The sequence below is a fragment of the Myodes glareolus genome, chromosome 24 (genome assembly GCF_982192425.1).
Source record: "Myodes glareolus chromosome 24, mMyoGla1.1, whole genome shotgun sequence".
Classification (NCBI taxonomy): Eukaryota; Metazoa; Chordata; class Mammalia; order Rodentia; family Cricetidae; genus Myodes; species Myodes glareolus.
Genome location: NC_142049.1, coordinates 41301011 through 41322832, shown reverse-complemented (window position 1 = coordinate 41322832; position 21822 = coordinate 41301011). Strand labels below are relative to the sequence as shown.

At 45.7% G+C, this 21822-nt stretch overlaps 1 long non-coding RNA gene across 2 annotated transcripts; it reads right to left on the bottom strand.

Moving 5' to 3' along the window:
* Nucleotides 1-1061: 1061 nt before the first annotated feature.
* On the bottom strand, nt 1062-20583 carry LOC125397743 (uncharacterized). 2 transcript variants are annotated; one of them, XR_014999467.2, is made up of 4 exons: nt 20434-20583; nt 19928-20297; nt 5561-5769; nt 1062-3570 (listed from the first exon to the last, which is right to left on the bottom strand). It is a non-coding gene; the product is annotated as an uncharacterized LOC125397743 (long non-coding RNA). The 2 variants fall into 2 exon arrangements; XR_014999468.2 differs by having other exon boundaries at nt 1062-3567.
* Between the last annotated feature and the right edge of the window lie 1239 nt (nt 20584-21822).

Genomic DNA, 21822 nt, shown 5'->3' with positions numbered 1-21822 from the left:
TGTGATCATTTGGGTCTGGGTGGCTGGGAGTGAATGCACCGTCACCATTTACAGTTCAACCCATTCACTGTCTCTATGGAGAAGTCTTACCTTCCTGGCCAAGCCTTTTCATCCTGGAGTTCTCAGGCTTAGCAGGAGGCTGGCTGAGAATAGCAGGGGTCAGTAGGTTATATACATTGCTACATGTCTTCCAGAGAGTTGGTTATATACATCAAATGAGTTAACAGCATAGGTGTCCTGCAACGCAGGGATTCGGGACCAGAGTGTTATTCTATGGAACAATCACACAAACATTCTAAGAATTACAAACAACCACCAAATGTAACAAAATCCGAGAGGTCTTGGAAAGGACTCTGTAAAGACAGTGCAGCCAAAGGACAGGACACTGGGCTGTCATTCAGAGCAGTGATGCCAGCCTACATTTACGGTGTGGAGATAAGTCACATGATAAGCTAAAACCGAATCTCTATGGTATGGTCCTGTCTTTTGTCAACTGGGGCGTCAATGTCTTTATAAGCTGCGTGAACTCTCTTACCCAGCTGTCAACCACTTAGCTAACTGACAAGTGAGTCAGTTCTCCCCCTTCCACATGGAAAACCTCAGGGCTGATGCTCTGGCTGCCTGAGAGTCCAGGGTGGAAGGATCTAAGGCTTCTGACCCACCCACCCCACCTTTGCTACCGGGGGACAGCTTGTGGGCTTAGCGGGAGCCCCTTGTGCAGCTGTCTGTGTGGTGACCCATGTGCCCGTTCACTGTTGTTGTGATTCCATAATTAAATATTATGTAAATAGAAGGACCCAAAAAGGTAATCTACAGAATGAAGATAAATGATCCAGAGAGCTCAAAGGCGGTGCCCTTGTGGGTAGGAAGGTAACTGTGAAGGAAGCAGGGGCTGTCCTGCAGGGCCCGGATCATCTTTTTCGAGTGCTTCACTGACAGCTTTAGGTTCTCCTGCTATTGCTTTGGTATTATCATGTCTATAAGAAAGACAGACTTTGACAGCCACTCAAGCGTCAACACTGAATCATTAGCATGCTAAATTAACAGACGAAATACACAAATACATTTTTATTTTTTATTCCAATTAATTGTTTGCGTTGTTAATGTTTCCAACTAACTCCTTTGCCTGGCTAACTGAATGCAGACCTCAGTACAGACCTAATTTGTGTAGGTCTAGAACAGACAAGAAAAGCGACACACTGAGAGAAACGGGTAACAGCCAATGTTTGTTTTTTTATGTCTTTTATGCTTTTTAAAAGGATAAGACTGTCATGTACTTTGAAGATCAGAAAATACCATCACCGAGGATAGGGAAAGCAGAAAAAACTCCAGGGTTAAAGGACGGCATATTTAGTCCCAGGGTTCTCTGGGAAGACTCTGCCCATCGTCACTGGTAGTGTTGGGATTATTTCATGATGCATTCAAGCCACCATAATAAGCTTGACTACTTGGCTCTGCCCTCTCCTGAGGGCCAGGTGATGTCAACACTCAGACATCTCAGCACTCTTAATTATATGGGAAGAGGGTACCAGAGGGATGGGCATTCCTGGGTAACAGCATACTAAGGGAGTCAGTGAGGTCACAGCCAGGGTAGACAATGGAGAGGAACCATTTAAGGGACTCAAATTATCCTCCTTTCTCATAGGTTGGTGTCAGGTGTCAAAAGGTTGTATTTATTTAAAAAAAAAAACCAGAGATTGCTTTCTTTCCTTGGAAAGTTTAAATACAATCCCTTCTTGATGTAAAAATACTTACTGAAAACTCACTTTCAACTATAATCAGCAATTTAAAAAGTTTAATTGTTACAAAAAAAGTTCAAAGTGTAACACTGTTCAAAGTGTTACAAAAAAAAAAATCAGAGTTGGGAAATGACGTGATGGGTAAGGTACTAGCTTGCAGGTATGAGGACCTGAGTTCAGATCCCCAGCACCCATAAAAGTCGGGCATGAAAGTACATGCCCGTAATCCCAGTACTGGGGAGGTAAAGACAAGAGGACCCGGGGCTCGCTGGAGAGCTAGTTTAACAACCTGGTGAGCTCCCAGATCAGTGGGAAACCGGGTCTCACAATCAAGGCAGAGAACAATAGGGGAAGACAGCCAGTGATAACCTTGGCTAGCACCTGTGTACATATACATGTGTGCATATACACACAGAGGTGCACACACAGGAACGTACAGGCACCCTGCATCCCCCTCCCAACTAAAGGTAAAGGTAAAGTAAACCAATTATTCCAGTCTTTTCATGACACACACTGCTTCAGTTCTGGAGAGGCTGACTCCATCTGACAAAGATAAAACAAACAAAACAGAATCCTAATAAGGTAGAAGACCTCCCCTTGGCAGTAAGATTGCTAATTATTCAAGAACATTTTGGGGCTCTGAATTGTGGCAGCTCAATGAGAAGCCGGAAAGGAGAGCTATGGGGTTATACTATAGTTGAAAAGTTCTAGTGACACCATTGTCTTTCCGAGGGCAGGGCCACAGCTTTGCATCCCGTCTGCTTAACCTTTGACAGCTAGGCTGTGATAGCAAAAAGGCCGTAGGCATTGTGTTCCCAAGCACAGTGCTTTGCGCAGACAAGGCAGGAAGTAAGTTGAATAAACGAACAAGCTAACTTGTTGTAAGTTAGATGTCTAATGGGTACAAGGCTGCTTTACTTCCTCCTCCTCCTCAGTCTGCTTTTAATGCACTATTTAACACATTATGCTGAAATAATTGTGTACTCACAGAAAATTTGAAAAACAACATAAGGAAGTCCCTTACACCTATTACCCAGTTACCTGTGACAGTGATATCACCAGCTATTGCGTGTGTTTACTTGTTTGTGCCTTTGCACAACCAACACAGAGCTATCTGTCCATCACCACAAAGGACTTCTCCGATGATACCCTGTAGACTTACCCTCATCACTGTTTCTCTCGCCCCCACTGCTTGGCAATTCCCCTTCTCTATACATTGTTGTTTTGTAAGTGGATTCATATAGTTTCTCACTTGCTGAGACTGGCTTTTCCCCTTTGTTACAGTACTTTTAGGGTCCATCTAAATTGTTTTGTTTGTCAACAATCCAATCCTTCTTATTGTTGGGTCATAGTCATGGTGCAGCTATACCACGGTCTGTTAAACTCTACCCACTGAAAGACAACTGGGTTGTCTGGAATGTTTCCCTGTTCGAAACGATGCTGTGGCGAGTGTTGTTTATCAGATTTTAAGTGACTATTAATTTCTCTGAGATGAATGCCCAATATGGTGATTGGCCAGTCATAGGGCACAAACATCGTTAACACTTGAAGAAATTGCCACCCACTTCCAGAGCGGATCTACCATGCTGCATGCTCACCAGTAATCTTCAAGATGCAGGATCTCTTGACTTCCTCTGTGTTTCTGCCATTGGCATTCTAAGAAGCTTTAGAATGAGGCACCTCTAATTTGCATTTCTCCAATAGCTAGCAGCGCCGGCCATCCACATACCTTGTGCAGAGCAGCGTCTGTGTGCTCTCAGTTTTAAACATATCGTTTCTTGAGTTTGGAAGTCCTTGGTCTTGGAAGTGGGCCCTTTGTCACATACTCCTGCTGAAAATATTTTTCTTCGGTTAGTGTTTTCCATTCAGTCTTCTTAATTTAGTGACTTTCACAGAAGTGTAAGAATCTAGATTTAAGGAAATCCAATTGATTTCCCCCTGTTTTGTACTGAGATTTATTTTGGGACACCTCTAAGAACTCTTTTCCTGACTAAAGATGACAAACATTATCTCTCGTGTTGTCATTTAAAAAAAGCTTTATGACTTTACTTTTTCCGTTGAAGACTATGCTCTTCCTGAGTCCCTGTATAAGGTGCGAGAGAAGGCTACCCAAGGCTCATCCTATTGATGGCTGACTTTCTGCCCTTTGTTTCTGCTGAGCGGTGGCAACACCCGTTTCTACAAGAGCTGCAGAAGTAAGATGCTGTGCACAGAGGCAGAATGTGTAAATAGCCCCTCACAAGAAATTAATTGCCCTCCCATGTTCTAGAAGAAACTAGATGCTATAGAAACCAAACAAACGGGTGAGTCCTTCTTCTGTCATCACGTTGTGCAACCAAATCCGGTCAGTCCTGGGTGCTCCGGAAACTCCGGCTTCCTGGTGTATCATGGTGTAGGCTCAGAAAAACTGTCAGAATCAGAGAACAAACACCGGGGATTCCTGTTCTACATGACAGCCTATCACTTAAGGTTAGGAAAGGGTGACTCTCCAGGTCATCACAGACACATGCATTACTGACTGGCAGAAGTCTGTGACCTGTGGTAGGATGCTAAGAGAAATGTGATAGGGATGCCTCATCCAGATGTAGCTTCCTGGAGAAGCGACACAGAATCTGAGACCCAGAGGGACAGGTAGCGGAAAGCAAGGTTGACTAGAGGAGAAGTTGAGGCAGTAGTAATAAGAGTCTTCCAGGGTGGCGAAAGCAGCACAAACGAAGGCTCAGAGGTCAGAGCGAGGGTGGTGGGCCTGGGATCTTAATTAGCCAGTGTTGCTGGCTTATGCAGTACGAGGGAGGCGGGGCCAGAAACACAGATTCTTAGAGGTCATGGTATCCCATTACTTGGGATACCAACCGTCCACTGGATGGTTATCAAGATCTTTATTTCAGAGATCTTACTTTGGAAACATGGAGGCAGACTGATGGGATTGTGGGAAGTGCTTAGGAGACCATTGCCAGAGAGAGTGGAACCAGATGGGGCACCAGGGATGGAGCTGAGCTAATACATTTACACCGAGGTAGAACCAGGTTCTTGGAGGAGGAAGATTCAGTCAGGGTTCTGAGAAGCAGGAGTCGTGCTGAGAACTAGAACTTGAGATTGGAACCTCTGACTGGATATTCCCAATGAGGAAAAGTCAGCCCATCCATCACTGTCCAAAGGCCCTGCTGCACAGAACTTTACTTCCTGTGACTTCACAGCCTGACCACACAGGACAGTCCCCCTCCTCTTGTCCACAGCAACCCATTAGCAGTCCCTTTCCTCTAGTTCCTACAGCTTCTTCCTAGAAGAGATGATTTTCTGTGCTGTCCTTCCCTGTTGCATTTCTCTTTCTTTCTTTTCTTTCTTTCTTTCTTTCTTTCTTTCTTTCTTTCTTTCTTTCTTTCTTTCTTTTTTGTTTTTTTGAGACAGGGTTTCTCTGTAGTTTTAGAGCCTGTCCTGGAACTAGGTCTTGTCGACCAGGCTGGCCTTGAACTCACAGAGATCCGCCTGCCTCTGCCTCCCGAGTGCTGGGGTTAAAGGCCTGTGCCACCACCGCCCAGTCCCTTGTCACCTTTCATCCCCCTCTGTTGATTTAATCACAAGCAAACATTAGATAACTCTGACTAGTTGTAGAAAGACCCACTTCCAGAGCCTAGAGCTCTGCCTCCTATTCAGACACAATGTGGGTCTTACACAAAGGTCCCTCCTCCTGAAAGCATCCGGGCCACCAATGCAATGTTATCCCTCCAGTGAGATCTCTGGTCAGCATGGACATCAGGAACAGGCCTGGGCTAAGAGCCTCAACCAGAGAAACAGGTTGCACAAGGCTCTGTCTGACTCACCTTCCAACACCAGGCAAGCTGGATCTGGGAACCTGTGACCCAGTCACACCAGGAAGTTGGTTTCCTGCCTTTTCTCCTCCAGAGAGAATCAAGGCATCAGTAACTCATCACGGATCGTTGCTGGCTGTGTGGCTGTGAGTGGGGCGTGGAGAACACAGCGTGGGAGGCTGGTTGTCTTCAAGAGGTGTGCAGCCTTGCGGGCTGGGAGTCTGGAAGGAGAAGCAGTCAGGGAAAGCTGTTCACAGAGAAGTTGGGGCCCGAGCCAGACAGCCCTCAAAGCGTGAGGACCTATCAGTTGATCGGAAGGCTGGGGAAGGGGTAGTGATGCTGGGCAGAGCAGCTAAGGAGAATCCAGAAGAGGAAGAGAAGACACTGGTCATGGCAGAGACTGTATACGTGAAAAGCTGAAAAAAACAAGGCTGCATGATAAAGATGGAGGATGCTAGCTCTAGGTACTGAATTCTTCTGTGTGGCTGAGAGAGTCACTAAGAGCTTGCGAGCCACCAAGGGCTCATGAACCAGAGTAGGAGACTGGTACAATGGTGACTGCTTTGGTGTCTGGGTCTGATACACTCTGTCATTTCCAGGAAAATAGTACTTCATGATGTCTGGAAAAGTCAAAACCCTTCCAAGGAATAGTCCAAGGACCCCAGAGAGGCCTCTGGATGACCTTGCTTTGGCTCCTTCTTGGGTAATCTTTTCCATAGTCTTTGCAGAGTGACACAAACAGAGACAGGCAAACTAGTCAAATGCATGAAACTGGGACATTTTGAGTAGGACAATGAAACCTTGAAACCTTGGATTTGGTAACAGAACAGGGTTCCACGTTGATTCTTAAGAATTTTAAGTTGGCAGCACAAAGCAAAGCTCCCATCACATGCCTGTGGTCCTGGTCCTGACTTGGAAAAAGGTGGAACACAGGTTGCTATCTAAACGTTTATGATAGGTTCAGAGCAGGGTCTGGCATTGGTAGATTACAACAAGAGTTTTAGTTCTGCTCTGGGCAGGTCCGAGCTCAGCATTCCGTCTCCCATAGTCCAAAAAAATAATAATAGGCAAGGGGGCAGTAAACCTGAAATCTAATCCTGGCTTAGCTTCTACCTTTATGAGTCATTTAACTTTTATGTCTTGGTTTTCTGTCTCATTGCAAAGGTTCAGTGGTTCCCCGCCCCGTCACTTCTATAAGGAAGGGCGGTTCCAGATACCACAGCAGGCATGTTATTGGGCTGTCTGCAGGAAGACAGGCGCTCAGTTACAGAATGAGCTGAGTGAAATTCACCACCAGAGCACCACCTCTAAAGGTTTTTTTATTACACAAAATGTCATATTTGGCCATTCTCAGAAGAATATATTTGAAGAGCACACATCCATTCTTAATTTTTCTGCTAGCTCTCTGTAATCCCATGAGCACCTGACTTTTCTCTCTGTGTGCCTCAGTTCCTTCTTACACACAATGTGAGAACTAGACCTGAAGATTGCCAAGGTTGTTTTTGTCTCTCACTTCTGTTTGTTTGCATCTGTGGTCCAGTGCTTAGTGTCGCATGGTGGAGGGATGAACTTAACTGTCCACATCAACCAATTATAAACCCACCTTAGCTCAACAATGACATATGGCCAATGTCTGCATCTCCAGCTCCTGGCACAGTACCTATGCTTAATTAAGAACTGAATGAACAGAACCATCAATGCACATAGTTTCAGGTGCAGGGTGCGGGGCGGGGGGAACTAAAAGCAAATGGAAATGAAAGCAAATAAAATGCCTCTAAACCGAAGAATAAGAAAGTTACTGACTAAGAAAATACCCCAGGCTTAATTATTAATTCATTAGTGACCAGTGGGAGAAGTTATCCTACTGAAGGTGAGTATATCGTGATGAAGAGTGGGCAGCTGTATAAATGAACCTTTCAAGAAATTCTGGGTCAGGATGTAATATCAGAAGCTCACTAGACATGTGGTAGAATAAAAGAAGACTATTAACATAATTGCTCTATGGAATTACTATATTTATTAGCTAAGAAGGAGGGGGTATGGAGGAGAAGGCTGAAGATTTTATAGAGGGAGGGAGGAAGCATCTGATATGTTTATGTCTTACAGGGGTCAGGAAGGCAAGGGAGCCAAGAACACAGCTCCTAGTCCCTGCCAGGCCTTCACCTGAACATCTGATGAATGTGTGCAGTGACACAAAGAGGGGACACAAACATCAGGCAGGAGTTGAACCTTGTAGTTTTTAAGTTTTTTTTTCACCACAAATTCTGTGACAGCCTTGCCAAGGAGGTTCACAGTTCACAAGCAAATGAAAATAGACAACATACATAGTGAGGCAGTCTAGTACCATTAGCACGTACTAATGGACTTACTAGTAAATTGTCAGAGAAAATGAACCACTGGGGACAAGACAACTTGTTTTGTGTGGTAGCCCTAGGAAAGAATGATAGACCTGGAGTGCCTTGGCTGGGGGCATGAGGCTTCAGAGCATTCTCTTCTTGTAATTCTTATGTGACCCTAGGTACAACGCTTCTTCTCTGTGAGTTACAGATTTCCTTGGAGCAACAAGAGAATGAAGAGAGTGATTGGTCTATGTCCACACACTACGGTCCTGGGATGCTGCAGCAGCATCCTGGAGGAATGAGCACTCGCCTGGCCTCTGCAATGCCTGGGTAGCTCCATGCTTCAAGTGATCTCCCCAGTATAAGGAACAAGACAGGCCTTATGAAGGTTTTCCTTGGCAAGTCTCACTCATGTCACCAGGGAGTCACAGTATCGGCACCAGCTCCAACAGGAAACTCCACAAGCTTGCCAATGACATCCAGACCCTCCCATTTGGGCTGTAGTATGACAGAATCATGTTCGGTAAAGAGTGGCTTGTGTCAGACTGCGAGCAGGTGGAATGAATGAAGCCTGGCTGTTCTGGGGAGGGGAGTTCCTGACTCACCTCTAAGGTCTCAGTTCATAATTTGCCTTGCAATTCATCAACCCATGTCCACATAGGATTACAGGGGGTGAGTAATCTTTATCACCAAATCTGTCACGGCAAATTAGTCATCCATCTCTTCACTCAGCAATGTGCATCAAACAACTTTTTAGTACTTCCAATGTGTTCTAGTGAAGGGATGCATGGTTGAACGGAATGATGTACGAGGAGGATCACTAAGACAGCGTCAGGTAATGCTCCAGCAGACCCAGGATCCCTTCCACAACATTATTCATCTGGTAGGTGTACGAGCAAAGTGTTTCAGCTCTAAATGAAACAAGCTTAAAGTGGCTTATGGGTGTGTGTGTGTGAAAAGGGAATGCATTGAATCAAGTAACTGCTAAAACATTGTCAGGAGTTTGCAGTCAGTGCCCTTTTATCCTGAAGCTCTGCATCCTTTTGGCATCCTTAGTCCTTCCCATCCAGACCATGTCTGTACCATTCTAGCCTGGTGACCTCAAAGAAAAGGTTGTCTTCCCCCTAGGAGTTCTAGAAAAGTCTTCAAGAGGCTTCTCACTGGCCCAGCCTGAGTCATGTGTAAAAGATCTTATGTCTAGGACAGGTTAGATGCTGTTGGGTTGGTCTTGTCATGAATGTCCCCACAAAGCACAGAGATGATGTCGAGTACAGTGAAGCTCAGGGACTGAACATGAGCACAGGGTAGCACTGGTAGAAAAGAAAGGACTGGATGCAGGGCAGAATGACCCTTACATGCCCTTTCTTTGGCCAACTTTTCTTCTGCTGTCCCTTTGCACGCTCACAGGTCCCTCCCCGTGTTCACTGCACAGCCCTCTGGGATTTGAAGTCCTGTGATGGGGAGGGTAGCCTGTTTTGCTCACTTGTGTCTTTGGGGTCACCCACCACAGGTCTGTCTGCTGGAGAGCAGCTCAGAGCCCAGCTGAGGCCCAAGGTAAAGTGAAACTGGTGAGTGGGTTGAGCCAGGCCAAACTACTCTCTCCTAAGTAACTGAATACAAAGAAGGCAGCTGTCCCCCCATACAGCCACTTCTCCTGGAAGTCCCACGAGCTAGCTCAGAAGGCGTGCGTGCATTTCCATGTATAGGTCTACCCTCCTCTCCTTTGAATGCCAGGGTAATATCACTCCAGGGATGGCAGAGCCCTCCCTCTTCCCACCTCTTGTTTCTGACACTAAAAATCAGCCTCTGACTTTCATACCAACGGGGAAGGGTGGGGCCTGGCTAATGAATGTTTGAGAAGTCCTTTGAGATCTTGGATGAAAGGTACCTTGTAAAATACAATTAAAAATAATAGGGGTAATTATTAGCCAAGCTAGTCCCCGTAGGATAATTACAGAGATTTTGCCTGGCAAATCTTGAATTCCTGCACAAAAACATGGGTTCAAGGAAGAAGGCCGATTTGAGATTTTGGAGTCCGCTGGCTTCAAGGGTGGCATCCCTGAGTCCTTGCCTAAATCTGAGGAGCAAGGTGGCAGATCAGAGCTGGAACAGGCCTTAGAGACTGTCTCAGCAACATATGTGGATGACAGTCGGAAGCACTGGGGCTCAGAGAGATGTGATGGCTTCAAGTTGTACAACAAGCATTGCAGAGCTGTATCTCTGGAGGTTCAGGCCTGGGTTAACTCAGTTCGGGGTTTGTGTCACCACAAACAAGTGACACAACTTGTTCAGTCCTTGCAGGTTGACCTTCAGAGGCACAGAAGACTCTTGCAGGAGAGGCACACAGGGTAGAGCCCATATCCCAGCTCTGCTATGTGTGAAAGATGGTAGCTGGCAAGTCACCTTCAGACGCTCCATGATGATAGCCATACCAATCTCTGCCATGAGGAGCGGAGGAAAGATGGAGAGGAAAGACCACCTGGGACCACCCGCTCAGTCTGTGCTGGTCGGAGTGTGGACCTCTCCACACACACACGCACACGCACACGCACACACACACACACACACACACACACAGTCTTTGGCTGGCCCATGTTTTGTGGGTATCTGTCATGTGTCAAACATTGTTCTAGGTTCTCTAAGACTGTGATTTCATTCAGCCAACACCATATCCCCCAAAGGCCAACGGTTCAAACTCAGGTTCAGGTTAATTAATGAACTTGTCCAAGGCAATGTAGTTGAGAGGGAGGTGGGCCTTAAACTTGGGCCACCTGCCACACTGCCCTCTCTTGTGAAAGGAGGCAGACATATCATGTCACCCCAAGAGAACCTTACAAGGATTAACCTGCTGGGTAAAACTGGGGGCCGAGGTGTGGTATTGACCTATAATAACCTCATGATTATTAAATTATTCTGAGAGTCTGTTTGGATGAAAGAACTTACAAGACTTCCCCACGAAACTCAGTGAATTCCCATCATTAGCTTTAGAGTCAAGAATTCTAGATCAGGGGCTGGAGAAAGGGTTTACTGGCAAAGAGCACTTGCTGCTCTTTTGGAGGACCCAGGTTTAACCACCAGTTCCCATGGGAGCTCAAAAACATCTGTAACCCCAAGTCCAGGGTATCTGATGTCCTCATCTGATCTCTGGAGGCACCAGGCACACATACAGTAGACACACAAGCAAAACACTCCTACATAAAAAATTTTTAGAAAATCCTTTAAAAAAGAAATCTAGCTCAGGAATGACTAGATAGCTTAGTTGCTAAAGTTCTTGCTGTATGAGCATAGGGAACTAAATCCAATTCCTGGAGCCCTCATAAAAATCCAGGAGTGGTGGTGCCTGTCTGTAATACAGCAGTGTGGAGGTGGCTCCCTGGGGCACATCAGCCAGCCAGCCTACATAATTGGCAAGTTCCAAGGGATATCTAGTCACTAGATGAATTCTGAGGAGCGACATTCACACTCAAGATTGACTTCTGGCCTCCAAATGCACAGAGGTGCATTTGCACATGGACATGCATGTATACACACACACACACACACACACACACACACACACACACACACAAAATGAGTTGCATGGTGTGTGGATGGTGGGTCTGGGGCCTCCATGATCTGTGGTTAGTGGGTGAGGGGCATCTAGATCTTCTTCCAGGTGGGACCCGCCCCCCAGGCTCCCAGGAGCCACACTGGAAACATCTTGTCAGCTGTGACTCGATACCAGCACAGATCATTACTTATGACATTCCAGCTTGAGAAGGTTGTAGCATGAAAACCAGGCGGCTGAGCTTCAGGCTGGTGAACCTTGGCTCAACTCACCATGTAGAGCCAAGGCCAAACACATCATTTCCTATCCAAGTACAGGTTGGAGCATTCATGGCTCCCAGCTCAGGCTGCCTGATGAGAAGATGGGGTTTTAGAGGAGCAGACGTTTGACATTCAGCTGTAAGTCTCAGTGGGCTCCATTTATTCCAGGGTCCTCTCCCCAGATGAAAGCGGAGATTAGAACCTACCACTTAGACCACATTTGTGTACCCCTTAAGCGTCACTCTTGGGGGCTGGAACAGGAGGTAAGCTGGCTGGGGAGTCACTAAGCACTCCCCACAGACCTCCTCTGCAGCCAGACTTTGACACATACTCTCTAGGAACCTGGAGAGGGAGGGGCCTGGACTTCCGAACCACTCTGCTTAGATGGATGGTCAAGCCATTCCTGAGGACATGTCCAGAACTGACCAAGAGAATGGGGGCAACACAATAGAGGCTAAAGGTGACTCAGAGGTTGCTGTGGCAACTAGCCTAGGTGGGCATTTCTTTGGGCTTTTCTGGTGAGGTGTCAGCACAGGTAAGGAGGAGTTCACGTCTTCACAACGTCGTCATTTGCTCCAGCCTCTGTCTCCAGCCACCATCCATTTCTGAGTAATTTTCATCCACTGCTAAGGGGTCTGTTCTCAGAGCCACTGGCAATGCATCAGCTCCAAGACACCCTTCAGGGGCCAGAGATTCTGAGCACAAAATGAACCTCAAGTGAGGAGCAGGAGGGTGGGGCATTTTACATGGGGATGTAAAGCAATCTTAATTTTATAGTTCTTGATGCTGGACTCCAGATGGCATCCTTCATTCGCCTTCTCCCCAGAAACTTTGTGTACAGAAGGACAAAGTCCTGTCTCTTTAGAGACCCTGTGAACACTTATGGATGTCTTCTACATTAAGAATGAAGACAGGACCAGTGAGAAATCCTTCCATGCAGACAAAGAAAGTCTAGTTCTGCATCTGGCTCTAAGGAAGTTTCTTTAGGTCCACGATGGCGAGAAGCTGAAGGTTTTGAGAGTGCAGACACTCAGCCTGTGGTTGGGGAACAGGGGGTGTATCTTACCTTCTTGAGAGTTAAGATGGGCAGTGATGGGGCTCAGGGTTGGTGCATCTTCTGTTCTTAGCATGAGTCTAAGGTAAGGCAATCACACAGACTTGGGGAAGGGGGTAAAGAAAACTAGAGCCAGGAGAAGGCTCAGAAGGTACAAGGGTACTTTGAAAGCTCCAGGCAGAACAGCACTAGGGCCTCCGAGCCCACTTCCTGGTGACTATGCCTGAGTCAGGAATTGCCTACAGCTGACTGTCAATAGTGCTGTCTGATGGACTGAAAGGCAAGAGTTGACAGAGATGTCAGAATGGATCCTCATCTTTCTCTTTGAGCAACTGGACTGGAAAAGAAGCAGGTGGAAGGGAGACCAGTCTTGTTTGGTCCCACGCTCACACATCACACAGACTCTTACCCCATTCCTGCTCTGCGTCATATGGAAAGACAGAGCTCTGCTTTGCAACGTGGGTAAGTCCCAGGACACTGGGGAAGCTACAGGTTCTGATTCAGTGGGTGTGGGAGGGATGTGAGATTCAAATGTGTTATGAGCTCTTTAGTGATGCTCCAAACTCTCAGCCGATGAAACATAGACACACAAGAAGGGCATCTTTTGAAACAGGACAGACTTAAAGGCAGGAAAGTCCTGGCAGCATGAAGACAGATCCAAACACACATGTGTGAGGAAACTGGCGTACACTGGGCGTTTGCTGCCATTGCTTGGCATGTGTCTATTAAGCCACAGGATTTGCTAGGAAAAGGGGGAATGCTGACACTCTCCACTGATCCCCTTACCCAGGCAGGGTACAGAATTGTGCTGGCGATGTCTCTGTAGAAAACAGTCCTCAGGAGTAGCTATGCTCCTGGAAAAGAGTGGTCAAGAAAAAGAAAATAAAGTCCATGTCTGTTTTGATTTGGGTTTGGTGGGGAAGAAAGTTCCATGAGGTTTCAGAGCTACTGGTCAAGCACTCATGGTTAGGGACTGTGACCTAACACTACCTTAAGCATGGATCTCCGGAAACTCGCCTATCCTGCTACCTCGGCGGAACTCTGAAACACAGCTTGCCCTAATACTGCGGGGACTTAAGAGGTGAGTGATCAGCCACACTGGGGGACATCCCACTCTCTAGGACCTACACAGTGGGACAAAGCCCCGGGCCCCAACTCCCTCAGCTTTTCTAGCCAGCCACAGGAGAGTTTTTTGCAGGTAAGCTCCCCCAAACCCTTACTCCATCACTGGTTCCTCCAAGCTACTAGCCCCACCCCACCTAAGAGCTGAGAGCTTGCTACAATACTGAGGGGACCAAGAGTTTGCTACAATACTGAGGGTATCAAGAGTCTGCTACAACATTCAGGGGACCAAGAGAGTGAACCAGGAGAGAAGACCAAGAGAACAGGCTTAGAGAGAACTCAGAGGCTTCCAGAGACACAGACACTGACATTATAGAGCAGACCAAGAAAAATTCCCAAACACTCAGACAGCCACCACAAGGACTAGACCAAGACGCAAAGACACTGTTGTCCTTATTTGAAGGAAGATATGGGTAAATGCCAAAGCAAGAATTCATCCAACAACCTAAAAAGCAACATGGTAACACCAGAACTCAGCGGACATACAACAGGAAAACTTGATCATCCTAACCCAGAAGAAGCAGAAGAAAATGACTTTAAATGTAGCTTTATGAAAATGATGGAGATCTTTAAAGAGGAAATAAAAAACTCCCTTAAAGGAATGGAGGAAAAGACAAACAAAAATGGAAGAAATTAATAAATCCCACAAAGAAAACCAAGAAAAAACAATCAAACATGTGAAGCAAACAGTTCAAGATTTGCACACTGAAATAGAGGCAATAAAGAAAACACAAACTGAAGGAATTCTGGATATAGAAAGTCTGGGTAAACAAACAGGAAGTACAGAGACAAGTATAATCAACAGAATACAAGAGATAGAAGAAAGAATCTCAGGCGCTGAAGATACTATAGAGGAAATAAACTCATTGGCCAAAGAAAACATTAAATTCAACAAATTCTTAACACAAAGCATTCAGGAAAGCTGGGACACCATGAAAAGAAAGACCAAACCTAAGAATAATAGGGATAGACGAAGGAAAAGATGTACAGCTCAAAGGCCCAGAAAATATATTCACCAAAATTATTGAAGAAAACTTTCCCAACCTAAAGAAGGATATTCCTATGAAGGTACAAGAAGCTTACAGAACACCAAATAGACTGGATCCAAAAAGTCCCCTTGCCATATAATAATCAAAAATGCAAAACATACAGAATTAAGAAAGAATATTAAGAGCTGCAAAGGAAAAAGATCAAGTAACATATAAAGAGAAACCTATCAGAACTGCACCTGACTTCTCAATGGAAATCATGAAAATCAGAAGGTCCTGAACAGATGTGTTGGAGACACTAAGAGACCACGGATGCAAGCCTAGACTACTGTACCCAGCAAAGCTATCAATCACTGTTGATGGAGAAAGCAAGACATTCCATGACAAAACCAGATTTAAACAATACATATCCACAAACACAGCCCTATAGAAAGTACTAGAAGGAAATCTCCAACCCAAGGAAGCTAACTGTACACACAAAAACACAGGCAGCTGATACCCCCCCTCCCCAGCATAACCCAAAGAAGGAAAACACACAAACACTACTACTGAAAAATAACTGGAATTAACAACCACTGGCCATTAATATCTCTTAATATAAATGGATTCAATTCACCTATAAAAAGACACAGGCTAAGAGAATGGATGTGAAAACAAGATTCAGTCTTCTGCTATATACAAGAAACACACCTCAACTTCAAAAACAGACACGACCTCAGAGTAAAGGGTTGGGAAAAGGTTTCCAATCAAATGGACCTAAGAAACAAGTGGGTGTAACTTTCCTAATATGTAACAAAATAGATTTCAAACTAAAATCAATCAGAAGAGATGGAGAAGCACACATTATACTCATAACAGGAACATCAAGATGAAGTCTCAATCCTGAATATCTAAGGCCCTAATGCAAGACCACCCACATATGTAAAGGAAATATTACTAAAGTTTAAATCACATATCAAACCCCCCACACTAATACTAGGAGACTTCAATACTCCACTCTTGCCAATGGACAGATTAACCAGATAGAAACTTAATAGAGAAATAAGAGAGTTAACAGATGTCATGACTCAAATGGACTTAACAGACATCTACAGAACATTCCACCCAAACAGGAAAGAATATACCTTCTTCTCAGCACCTCATGAAACCTCTAAAATTGATCACATACTCGGTAACAAAGCAGACCTCCACAGATAAACAAAAAAATTTGGAGTAAGCCCCTGTGTCTTATTGGATCACCATGGAGTAAAGTCAGAATTTAACAACAATACTACTCTTAGAAAGCCTACAAACTCATGGAAATTAAACAATGAACTATGGAACCACCCTTGGGTCAAGGAAGAAATAAAGAAAGAAATTAAAGACTTGCTTAAATTCAATGAAAATGAAGGCACAATGTATCCAAACCTATGGGACACCATGAAAGCAGTGCTAAGAGGAAAGTTCATAGCACTAAGTGCCTACATAAGGAAAATAGAGAAAGCTCACATTAGGTACTTAACAGCATACCTGAAAGCTCTAGAACAAAAAGAAGCAGACTCACCCAGGAGGAGTAGAAAACAAGAAATAATCAAATTGTGGGCTAAAATTAACAAAATAGAAGCAAAGAAAGCAATACAAAGAATCAAACAAAGAGCTGGTTCTTTGAGAAAATCAACAAGACAGACAAACCCTTATCCAAACCAATCAAAAGGCAGAGAGAGAACGTCCAAATTAACAAAATCAGAAATGAAAAGGCGGCATAACAACAGACACTGAGGAAATCCAGAGAATCATTAGGTCATACTACAAGAACTTGTAATCCACAAAACTGGAAAACGTAAAAGAAATGGACTATTTTCTAGATAGATGCCATATGCCAAAATTAAATTAAGACCAGGTGAACAATTTAAATAGAGCTATAAACTGCAAGGAAATAGAAGCTGTGATCAAAAACTTCCTAGCCAAAAACACCCAGGGTTGGATGGCTTTAGTGCAGAATTCTACTAGAACTTCCAAGAATAGCTAAACCTATACTCCTAAAAGTGTTCCACATAATAGAAATAGAAGGAACATTGTCAAACTCTTTTTATAAGGTTATGGTTACCCTGATACCAAAACATACAAAGACTCACCCAAAAATGAGAATTACAGACCAATCTCACACATGAAGATGGATGTAAAAATACTCAATAAAATACTGGCAAACCAAATCTACGAACACATCAAAAAATCATCCAAACATTTACATATTAGAGCACTATTCAGTGGTAAAAACAAAAACAAAAAACAAAAAAAAGACAATGACATCTTGAATTTTGCATTCAAATGGGTGGAATTAGAAAACACTATCCTGTGTGAGGTAAAAAAGATGAATATGGTATGGTACTCACTCATAAATGGATACTAGCTATAAACAAAGGATATTGAGCCTATAGTTCATGATCCTAGAGAAGCTAAGTAATAAGGTGAACCCTAAGAAAAACATATATAGATCCATCTGGAAAGTGGAAACATACACATACAAGTTCTCTTGACAAAATTGGGAACATGGGGATGGGGAGAGAAGGAAGGGTGGAAGGGCAATAGGAGGGGAAGAAGAAGAGGGGTGAGGAGAAATTGAGGGAACAGGATAGTTGAGATGGAGGAAGGACAGAGATGAGAGCAAGGAAAGAGACATCTTGATTGAGGGAGCCATTATAGGGGTAGCAAGAAACCTGGCACAAGAGAAATTCCCAGGAATCCACAAGGATGACCCCAGCTAAGACCCTAAGCAATAGAGAAGAAGGGGCCCAGTATTCACTTGCCCTGTAGTCAGACTGATGAGTATCTTAAATATCACCATAGAACCATCATCCAGCAACTGCTGGAAACAGAGGCAGAGACCCACATCAGAACACTGGACTGAGCTCCCAAAGTCAGTTAAAGAGTGGGAGGAGTGAGAATATGAACAAACAGGTCAAGACTATGATGAGGACACCCAATGAAACAGTCTACCTGAGCTAATGGGAGCTCACCAACTCCAGTTGGACTAGGAAGAAACAAGCTCTGAATGTGGTTGACATTTGCATGGCTGGGGCAGATGAGGGTCAGGGGGGCACGGGCAGTGGTACCAGGATTTATCCCCACTGCATGTACTGGCTTTTGGGGAACCTATTCTCTTTGGATGGACACCTTGCTCAGTCTAAATATAGTAGGAAGGGCCTTGGACCTTCCCCAAAGCAGTGTGCCTTACCCTCTTTGAGCAGTAGATAAGGGTGGGATGGGAGGGTTTTGTGGAGGGAATGGGAGGAGGGGAGGGAGTGGGAACTTGGATTGGGATGTATGATGAGAAAAGATAGTTTGTTTTCTTTTAAATAAATAAATAAAAAACAAAGCCAAAAAAGATAAAAAGAAGAAAGAAATTATATAAACTTAAAAAAAAAAGCATCGTCTCAAAAACCTGAAGATGGCCAGTCAAAACAAAAGAAGTCGGGTCTGGCTGCTGTCCGTATTGTTGTGATGTCTGGCAGAAGCGATTCCAATCTCTGTGTTGGAATGTGCCTTTAAGCTAGCCCTATAATCCCCCTCTCTAGGGACTCACAGTGAAAATCACAGCACATAAAGAAACATTACCATGAGCCAGCCAGGAGAGCAGCAGCATCTGGTGTGAAGGGCGAAAGCTCTGCTGGATGAGTTGCCCACTGTGCAAGTAGAACACCTGAGTTGGAGTCCTAGCACCCATCTCGAACCCGGCTGTGGTGGCATGCCTTTCTCACCCTAGTGCTGGGGAGAGGCAGCCAGGGAGACGCCTAGGGCTCACTGGCCAGCCAACCCTACTGAATGAGGGAGCTCCAGACCAAGATAGAAACCCTGTCTCTGAAAATAAAGCTGACTGCACCAAAGATAACACTGGCGATTGATTCCTGGCCTCCACACAGGGGCAGGGGCATAAAGTTGAATCGGTAAGGAGATAGAGAACATTACCTTGAGTGGGTTGGGAGGTAGGGGAGGAGCTGGGAGGAGTCACCCCACTTGCCTTGCTTTTCCTATCTACTGGGCCTCATCTTGCTCTTAGTTCCCTGGCTCCTTCCCCAGCTCCCGGCATTGGCTTCTGGTCCTCCTCCTTATTTAAGGGACACATTCAAGAGCTCAGTGCAAGGGTGTGCGGGGCGGGGGGGGGGTGTGTCTCAAACCAACCACGCTGGCCACAGTTAGAAGCACGCTCTATTTTACCGCGGTCTTCTGTGTGCCCTGCCTGCTGTCAACACAGTGAGCTTAGCGGAGACAGGCAGACACCACTCAGCTAGAATTACACCCTGCCTTCTGAAGCTGCCCTTCCCCCGCCACTGTTTCACAGCTACCCTAATTAGAGCCAAGTTATTGACCGACCCGCCCTTCTTTTTATTGTGTTAAACTCTGACCTGCCGTTTTTTTCAATCTTCCACCCTTAAATTTACCCAGTTGGCTGAGAAGTCTCTGGGGTCACTGCCAAGTGCAGTGTCACAATCAAGGAAATATTAATGTGTGTTCCCTTAGTTCAAAGGTCAGTGGAGACAAAAGCCAGCCCAACACCGCAGGGTACCGGGTGCCAGGTACCAGGAGAAACAGGGTCCCGGTGAGTGTCACCTTCTTCCATCCCCATCTTCAAGCGATAGAAAACCACTCTTTTAAACTGCAAGAACAAACACAAAAGGCCCTACAAACACGACCAAATGCACACACAGCTGGGCAGAGTGAAGTTAAGGAAAGAAGTCTATTGGCGCCCTCTTGTGGGAAAATTTAGCACTGCACGACCACAGGGCCGGTCCCTGCCCTGCCTGTTCTTATGAACTCTCATCCTGAGAGCCTTTCAACAGCTTTGGTCTTAGATAAGCCAAACCTCCGAGTCCCATTCCTCCATAGATCACGCTAGTCTAACTAGAGCAGGGACCAACATCCTAAGGTCCTGAGGTGGAAAGAGCTCAGGGCATCTGGGCACAGAGAAGCCCACGTGGCAGATGGCAGGAGCAATAGAGGTGTTCCAGGAGTTGTCCCTAGTAATACCCCACCCACATTATGCTAGAGGTAATCAGGCCTAGTTTACACTCTTTCTACCTTTGTTTCTTACCCTGTGCCTTCACATCTGTTTCATCAGGAAATGCACCCAGTTCTGATCTGAGGTCATTCATTCTCCTTATTTCCAGAGCCATATCTGACCGATTGCCAGCCCCTTCTGCAGCCGCTCCATAAGGCACCTCTATACCCTTACGTGGTGTTTTCTTCTCGGCCTGAAAGTGGTCCAATTCTTGTGGACCAGATTGGTTCTCATCCTTCAACGCCATTGCCCTTGGAATAAGCCGAACTCTCAAATCCTATGTATCACTTGCTCTGGTACAGTCTCAGTGTCTTTGAACCCGTGGCTCCCTATACCAGGATGCTCTTGGATCTTTACAAGGCTCCCCTCTTTCATTCTCCGGGAATAGGCTTCTGTTGCCCATCTGTCGGGGAAGAGAATTATAGAGACCCTTAAAGTCAATAGATTCTGGCTATCCACCCTCCCGATGCATAGCCCAGCCCTTAGCTGTCTGTAAGCTGGGTGTAGTTGCCTGCCCCAAAATGGTTTCATAAACTCACGCTGGACACAAAGAGCTGGTGGTGATACAGAGCCTCTTCTATCCAGCAACTAAAGTCCAGAATATACGAAGCGCCTGGGAGTTATTCACTTCCTCAACCATGAGCCTAAGAGGAACTCAGACGCGTTGCCTGAACCTTGCTCCTCCTGCTCTGTTGCCCAGCCCTGAGCCACAGAGTTCAACCACACCCTGATCCACCCTGGCAGCCACCACCACCACCGCTGCGGCCTCTCCCAGACCCACCCAAGGGCCACTAACAGTCTCTCTGCTCCACCCTTGCCACACACTGATGGAAAAACTAGGTTAGCAGGCCTCATGAGGTGAAGTCGTTTCTGAAGGCTTCTGGGAAGAAGAGGGTGACGTGGAGGTCACTGAGGCTCCCAGAAATTCAGAGACATTGTATGGTGAGACCTATAGGGTCTCCGCTGAGACCTGTGGGGCACCCAGTCTCCATATTTTGATTCCTGTGAGGAGAAAGAATTAGAAAAGCCGTGTTGATCCTCTCTGATTTGATAGATTTCCAACCAATCAATTCTTATTCAAATAAAATGTTCACAAGAGGCATCTTCTCCACCAGAGAAGCAGCAGCAGAGGTGCCGTCTGGGGTTTCCCTCAGTTGCAGGTTGGCAGGCCATCCCTAGCTTACTTTGTTTCTATCCCGTAAGCCCTCTCTCTACTCCAAACCAAAGACTAACATCATCAGCAGTGTGCGGAGTGGCTTCATCCGTACTTTGTCTTGGAGATTTGCACCCCAAAACCATTCTCCAAGGTTTTGTAGAACTGGGACAGTTCAGAAGACCAAGAAGAGGGCTGCCTGCTCTTGCTGCTCCTGCCTGCAGTCAAGGACAACTTGATTTTTAGCACCATTGACTGCCATCTAGTGTTCAAATGTTGTAACGTCACATCTTTTGTGGATATTTTTATTTTTATTTTTTTCCATTCAATTATTTACACTTCCTTCCCTCCTCCCAATCCCCTCCCGCTCCCCCCACACCCCGTCCTCTCTCTCCTGCCCTGCTTGAGAGAGGGCTGGGAATCCTGCTCTGTGGGAAGTCCAAGGCCCTCCCCCCTACATCCAGGCCTAGGAAGCTGTGCATCCACTTAGACTAGGGTCCCAAAAAGTCAGAACATGCTGTAAAAACAAGTTCCAGTGCCTTTATCAATGGCTTCCCAGTCAGTCCCCATTGTCAGTCACAATCAGAGAGTCCGGGCAGTCAGCCCCCATTGTCAGCCACAATCAGAGAGTCCGGTTTGATCACATGCTCATTCAGACCCGGTCCAGCTGGATTTGGTGAGCTCCCATTAGAACAGGCACACTGCCTCAGTTAGTGGACCATCCCCTCGCAGTCCTGACTTCCTTGATCATCTTCTCCCTCCTTCTGCCTTTCAA